Source organism: Rhinopithecus bieti, unplaced genomic scaffold, assembly GCF_001698545.2.
Source record: "Rhinopithecus bieti isolate Rb0 unplaced genomic scaffold, ASM169854v2 scaffold_23236, whole genome shotgun sequence".
NCBI lineage: Eukaryota > Metazoa > Chordata > Mammalia > Primates > Cercopithecidae > Rhinopithecus > Rhinopithecus bieti.
The window spans coordinates 1,511,228-1,518,116 of record NW_016811820.1 but is presented as its reverse complement, the minus strand read 5'-3'; positions in this window follow the sequence as shown (position 1 = coordinate 1,518,116).

The window sequence follows — 6,889 nt, the reverse complement described above, 5'->3', positions numbered from 1 at the left end:
TTTTTTTTTTTTTTTTTTTTTTTTTTTTTTTTTTTTTTTTTTTAGGCAGAGAGTGGGAGGATTACACGGTTTTCTTTTCAAGTGCTCTCAGTCCCTGATCAAAGGGAGGGCTTTAGAGCCTTAGTTTGTTGGAGATTCCATATAAGACTATTCTTGGTTTGGGGTTTTGAGTAAATCATTTTTGCTTAAACACCAGAGAGAAAGAGTGCTAACCCATGCATTGTCAACTACAAAGTCCTAGCCAAGTGCCAATTACTTTTATGATTTTAAAATGGAATTTGTGGGTTAGTGGTGTTCAGGGTATTCACTATTAGTGAGGGTATTTCTTTTGAAAGATAATAATTCATTCAATAATTCTTTTAATTATTTGAGCCTTTACAAAGAACAGCCAGAGCTCCTCTCCATCTCATTTTTGCCACACAAAATATTGCCCCCTCTTTCTTCCTCCTTTTAAGCACCACAATAAGGGGTCATCGTCACAACCCGATTCTGCGTGTCCACCGGGGCAAGCTGGCTTTTGTTCCCATCGCTCTGCTGGGAATGGAATCATGAGAGGCTTTTTTGTTGCTGAGTTCTTTGAACTCTCCTTAGTGCACAGTTGGCCTGGACCCTCTGCAGCACGTGGTGCTGTTGACCACGGCCTGGTTCTCAAAACCTGAGTCTCCACTGACTTCTGTGCTAACATGCTTGGCTCTTACTTCTCTGATTCCTTTCTCTGCTTCTGTTGCTGGCTTTTCTTTCCACCTCTTTCTTTATCTTAAATGTTGATATTACCCCCGGTTTCGTTTTTAAATCCTGATGTGGTTTGGATCTGCATCCCCACCCAAATCTCATGTCTAATTGTAATCCCCCGTGTTGGAGGTAGGGCCTGGTGGGAGGTGACTGGATCGTCGGGGTGGTTTCCATGGTTTAACACTGTCCCCCTTGATGCTGTCATTGTGGTAATGAGTTGTCATGAGATCCGGTTGTTTAAAAGTGTGTGGTACCTCCCCCCTCTCTCTCTCTCCTGCTCCCAGCCGTGTGTAATGCTGGCTTCCCACTTTGCCTGCTGTCATGATTGTAAGTTTCCTGAGACCGCCCCAGAAGCTGAGCAGATTACAGCATCGTGCTTTCTGTACAGCCTGCAGACTGTGAGCCAATTAAACCTGTTATCTTTAAAAATCACCCAGTCTCAGATACTTTATAGCAACGTGAGAACGAACTAATACAAATCCCTTCCAATTTCCCAAGATACTGTCATCTGTTTCCAAGACTTCCATCCATCTTATGACTATCTATATTCTGATGAGCCTCAAAAACCACATCTACTACCTTGAAGCATCAATGCTTAGGAATCACCATTTTAAAGGATATGAAATTGAACAAGCCATAGTCTCTCACAGCAAGGAGTTTACAGTCTATTAGGGCAGATTAGATGTGCACACACATTTCGTTTTCAACTTGGACTTCCCCACCTGGCCTAGCAGAGAATGGATACTCAAGACTTAGGGTTTCATGGTCAAAACTGATTTCTTCCATTGCATAAAGGTGGCACCAACACCTAAGGTGGTTAAGACACACACATACAGAGCTGTCTATTTTATTTGAAACTGGATGAAGTTTAGGAGAAAACAAAACTCCTTGCTATCTCAGCTGTAAGGAGAACTGTATCAGGTGGTGTTGCTAAGTTGTGAGCCACAAAAATGGACTCCAGGTAACTTCAACTAAGAAAAAGAGTTTACAGAAAGAATAGAAAATATGTCTTGGAATTGAAGAAAGAACTGAATAACCAAGTTTCAAAAAAAGCACCAACACCATTCTGGAAGACTGGGCAGTAGAAACACACAGATTATCACGTGCCCAAACCTGGGCTCAGAAGTAGCTCTGCCAGAACTCCAAAGTAAATAAAGCTCTGTAGGCTAAGATCTGTTAACTTAAAAAAAAAATCACCAATTTATAAATTTAGAGAAGACTTTATTTCTTGTAAAGGGTTATATCCTGCAAGATGGCCATCCCATATGCTGGGAATCATAGCCTCTGGGCCAGACCAGAGATTGGCACGTCAAAGGAGGAAGAAGAGCTGGGGCAGGAGTTTATGCTGAACAGGTTGGCTAAACATACATATTCAACAGGTTAAGGAAGAGCTATGAATATTCATGAAGGTGGTCCTAATGTATTTGTATTGAACAAACGGGCATCTAACATAGGACCCATGTTCACGTTGTGGTGAAGACTTAACACTTAAACGTATTACAGTTAGCCTCTAAATGTCAAAACATCTTTTCGAGATCTGGAGCTACTCAAGTGTGCAGCCTCTATAAACCGGCTGGAACCAGCCCGTGGCTAGTGGTCTTCTTATCAGAAGAAGAGACAGAAAGCAGCCTCTTGTCCAGTCAAAGCTGTAGTTGTGACTGGTGGAATGGGGGGATCAGTTAGTGTCTGGTGGTGACCTAATTATTTTAATAATACTTATCCCGAGGTCAGTGCTTATTTAGCTGCTAGAGGAAAATAAAAACCTGTGGCAGTTAGAATGTAGTTCATTCTTAAAGCGTAGGGGTGTCTGACTTAACCCTTGCCTGATATGACCTTAGATCCTGTTTAGAATTTGGTATCTTATTGCCACTATGAGTCTGTTCTGTCAGTCTTGTGGTCTCTGTTTTAACACTAGTGCTGGTCAACTGTGTCTAAACTGCAAAAGGGCATGTATTATGAGGCATGTCTGACCCCGCCATCTCATCATGGCTGGGAACTCAGTTTGAAAGTTTTTCTGGGGTCCCTTTGGCCAAGAGAGTTTGTTCAGTTGGTTGGGGCAGCAGGGTGCAGGTGGTGCTTAGCTATTCGTTGTTAGTTTACAGACCACAGTTAGCTACCACAATAGAAAAATGTAGATTATCAATCACGGTGCCTGACTCATAGTGGTCATTCAATAGCAAATTTTTGAATGAAGAAATCAATGAATCTGGTTACTAGGTAGATTAGATAACACCTAATATCTCTGTCAATGATACTAGAATTCTTTCATAGACCAGTGTGAAACTTTCTGGGCATTTTAGCATGGCTGGCATGGTGAATAAACTACATTTCTGTCTGAACGGGAAGACAGGAATACTGTGTGTAGCTGTCTTATTGGCATTCAGAAATCACCCTGGTTATTACTGAACCAAATAAAAATAAACTCAGAAGAAGCATCTGCACATTACGCTATTGTTTTTTTTCACTGATAGGAGCATGATGGGATATTGAGGGATGCCAGAGAGGATGCAGTAATGTTCCTTTGGATATAGAACACTTGAGATTTGACAGTTTCACATTTTTCTTTATTTCTGTGAAGGCAGGATCCTGACAGGGCTATATTCTGCCACTCAGTCACGCTGTTTTCTTGTAAATGACAGTGAAGGAAAGCGGGGAATAGAGACACCTTATTAATCAACTAGGCTACAATTTTATAGCACTATGCCCAGAAGGACACACTGAACTATCGGTGTCAGTCAGGAAAACACATGACTCAGACAAATTAAAGACTACAGAAATTCAACAGGTGGACAGGAGCCAAACTCCATCCAGCAGGCTCTGTGCCTTTAAGGCTGTCTGGGCAGCATTTGTTACTCAAGATGTGAAACGGGCAACCCTATTGATCCACTAGTACATTTGTATGTCTTGAGCCCCGTTTTAATTTCCTTCCTTCCTTCCTTCCTTCCTTCCTTCCTTCCTTCCTTCCTTCCTTCCTTCCTTCCTTCCTTTCTTTCTTTTTTTTTTTTTTCTTTGGAAGCATTGACTTCCAGACATGAAGTTTGTTCCTCTACTTCTGCAGAACAAACCAGCACAAAATATAGTGGTTTACAGAAGATATTTATTTGGCTCTTACAGTTCTGTGGGTGAACTGGGTTCAGCTGGATGGTTTTCACTTGGGGTCTTTCCAACATTTTTTTTTTAAATCTTCAACTTTTATTTTACGTTCAGGGGTACATGTGCAGGATATGTGGATTTGTTACGCAGCTAAACGTGTGCCATGGTTGTTTGCCGCACAGATCATCCCATCACCTAGGTATTAAGCCCCACATGCATTAGCTATGCTTCCTGATACTCTCCCTCCCCAAACTCTTGTGATGGGCCCCAGTGTGTGCTGTTCTCCCCTTGTGTCCATGTGTTCTCATTATTCAGCTCCCACTTATAAGTGAGAAAGAACATGCAGCATTCGGTTTTCGGCTCCTGCGTTAGTTTGCTGAGCATAATGGCCTCCAACTCCATCCATGTCCCTACAAAGGACATGATCTCATTCATTTTTATGGCTGCACAGTATTCCGTGGTATATGTGTTCCACATTTTCTTTATCCAGTCTATTATTGATGGGCATTTGGGTTGATTCCATGTCTTTGCTGTTGTGAATCTCTCAAACAGTTTTGCATTTAGATATTGATTACAGCTGTGGTCATCTGAAGGTTCAACTCTTCTTTGATATGTCTGGTGTCTCGGTGGGGGTAGCAGAGCTATGCGGGTCAGCTGGGCAACACTCTCTTTTCATGTTAACCTGGGGTACCCAACTGCAAACACTTACAGGCCAGTGCAAACTTTCCAAGATCTCCCAGAGGAAGTCACAAGACTTCTTATGACAGCTTCAGAAGCCATGCAGAGTCATAGGCCTGTTGAGACTTAAGGAACAGCGACTGCGTGAGGGTGTGAGTCCCGAGAGCGTCATCTCATTAGGAAGCCATCTTTGAACTATAGTGGAGAAACAGCAAAAGAACAAACATAACTAACTCCATTTTTGTTTAAGGGACCGTCACTCATTCCTGCACGTAGCCTAGGATAATTTTAGAACACTGGGATAATAACGCACACACAGCAATCATGTAGTTTTAAAAACGAACTCTGGGATGAAAGGAGAAGTATGTAAACAACTCGCTGTTTCATTGTAAGATTTATACGAGCATTGTGACCTGACCAAGGATGAAGAAGTTTCCAACCTCCTTGGACCCTCACTAGTGCCCGGATGTCTGCGGTGGTCAGTTACCTCTTTTTAAAATTTAAATTATTTTTTAAAATATGGAATGCTTCAGGAACTTGCGTGTCATCTTTGCCCAGGGGCCTTGCTATTCTTCTCTGTACTGTTTCAATTTTAGTAAATGTGCTGCCAAAGCAAGCACTGTCAGTTACGTCTTGATCCTAGCCGCCCACCGTCCCCCTGCTCTTAGCATAAAAAGAGCCTAAAACTGGTTGTGACCTAAGATGGTACTTTGGTATGATAGTCCACCATCTTCTTGCTTTGCTTGGTCTCCAAATAAACCAGCTTTTCTTCCCACAAATTCTTGTCTCTTGTGTAAGACGTTCAAGTGATCAGCAGCTGAACCCTGGTTCGGTTACAGAGCGAGGCTGTGTTAAGTCTCTTCTCGTGTATGTGGCCTCTGTAGGGGCTGCACGTGGTCTTGCCTCTCACACTGCGTGCTTTCCACACCCTGGAGTCCTATGGCTCCCACAATTTTCTCTATTCCCTCGATCCATGCGTACCTGCCTGCCTTCCCGAGGCATGTTGTTCTCCCATCTCTGCCTCTTGGCCTAGGTTCCTCTTACTGATCCCCAGATCTCTCCCACACTATATGCCATCAGAGAAGTGGTTCATGGCTGCCCAGGCCAGGCCAGACTCTTCTCTTAAAAACTTCCAAAGGCCAGGTGTGATAGCTCTTGCCTAAATCCCAGCACTTTGGGAGGCCAAGGCAGGAGGATTGTTTGAGACCAGGAGTTTGAGACCAGCCTGGGCAACATAATTAAACCCCATCTCTACAAGAAAATTCAAATATTAGGCAGGGTGTGGTGGCTCACTCCTGTAATTCCAGCACTTTGGGAGGCCGAGGCGGGTGGATCACGAGGTCAGGAGATCAAGACAATCTTGGCCAACATGATGAAACCCCGTCTCCACTAACGTACAAAAAATTAGCCAGACATGGTGGTGCGTACCTGCAATCCCAGCTCCTTGGGAGGCTGAGGCAGGGGACTCACTTGAACAAGGGTGGTGGAGGTTGCAGTGAGCTAAGATGGCACCACTGCATTACAACCTGGTGACAGAGCAAGACTCTGTCTAAAAAATAAAAAATAAAAAAAAATTTAAATATTAGCCCAGTGTGGTGGTGTGCGCCTGTAGTACCAGCTACTCAGGAGGCCAACGGAAGAGGATCATTTGAGCCCAGGAGTTTGAGGCTGCAATGAGCTATGACCTTGCTGCTGCACTCCAACCTGGGTGACAGATAGAGAGACCCTGTCTCTAAAAAAAAGAAAAAAAAAAATTTCTCAAAAAGGTGAGTTCCTTCCCTTCATGACACTGACAGCAGTTTGTACATACATCGGCTGCAAGATAATTGGACAAGATAATTGGACTCCTCTGCAAGTCACTTTCAAAGAGCAGCAGCGACTCTATTTTGTGCATCTTTTTTTAAAATCAATATCGTGTCTTCCACACTTTGTGCATAGTGGCAGCTCAGCAACCTTTGTTCAGTGAATGAATGAATGAACATCTCTTTTCAAACTGCTGTACTCTATGTTGGGGCTTCTCTTTCAAGATGATTTGCTTGTTCTGTGTTCTGTTGGGAACACATCTTCTTCTTCTTTTTTCTTTTTTTTTTTTTTTGAGACGGAGTCTCGCTCTGCTGCCCAGGCTGGAGTACAGTGGCCGGATCTCAGCTCACTGCAAGCTCCGCCTCCCGGGTTTACTCCATTCTCCTGCTTCAGCCTCCCCAGTAGCTGGGACTACAGGCGCCCACGACCTCGCCCGGCTAGTTTTTTTTTTTGTATTTTTTTAGTAGAGATGGGGTTTCACCGTGTTTTGCCAGGATGGTCTCAATCTCCTGACCTCGTGATCTGCCCGTCTCGGCCTCCCAAAGTGCTGGGATTACAGGCTTGAGCCACCGCGCCCGGGCCT